We start from the raw sequence: 996 nt of genomic DNA on the forward strand, positions 1-996 counted from the left end.
AAATGGCGCCACCTTCTCCTCACAATTACCACTCCCGTCTCCCACCACCACCCTCCCAACAACAGCGACAGCAAAAACAGCACAACATAGACAGCAATAACAACCTTAATTTTACAGAAGAAAGAAAATGACAACCTCCCTCCCACCTTCTGCAGCTCCTTTTATGGGCCTAGCAACAACCAACCTTAATGTAAGCCTATATACTTCTTCAGAAACGGTACTAAAACAATTAGTACTCAACACAATATTATGTGAGGCAGCACTGTGGAATCAGGCTCTCGTCAAAATAATCAAAGTGAAGAAACCTGAATTTTTATCAAATTTTTGTCTTTTGGTGCAACACCTTTCATGAGCATTAAAGAACTCATTTCTGTGTGAATTTTTCTAAAAAATGTTGATTAAAGGCACAAAAATGTAAATTTTCAGTTACCACGGACTTTTAAGCTAAGGAACTAACGAATCTTCGGTGGTCATTTTCTCACTAATTTTACCTCTGAAAACAGGTGACCCCCACCTCCTTCTTTCGCAAATATCTTGACCTGTATTCAAGATAAATGGATTTTTTTTTCCATCCAAATAAAGACAAGTGAACAAGCTTTAAGATCACACCAATAATTCCACTTGCACAAAAATTGACGAGGGCCTGATTCCACCACGCTGCCTCACATATTGTATATTAACAAAACATAGGACACAAGATACTGCTTGGGTCAACTGAAACCTGATCTCAAAATAAATGGACATTTTATTATCCATAATAAGTAAGTCCCTCGTATAGGATGGAGAAAGGACTGAGTGGATGGATGTACAGTGGACAGTTACAGGTACAGATGTCCCCCGGCTCTTGACATAGACAGCTTCACCGCTGTATTATTATGCAGTCTGATTATTCCCACGCAGAATGGAGAGTAGTTTTTCTTTCTTTCTGTGTTTCTATCTTTCTGTCTTTCTCTCTCTCTCTCTCTCTCTCTCTCTCTCTCTCTCTCTCTCTCTCTC

Source organism: Aplysia californica, unplaced genomic scaffold (genome assembly GCF_000002075.1).
Source record: "Aplysia californica isolate F4 #8 unplaced genomic scaffold, AplCal3.0 scaffold00167, whole genome shotgun sequence".
Lineage (NCBI taxonomy): Eukaryota > Metazoa > Mollusca > Gastropoda > Aplysiida > Aplysiidae > Aplysia > Aplysia californica.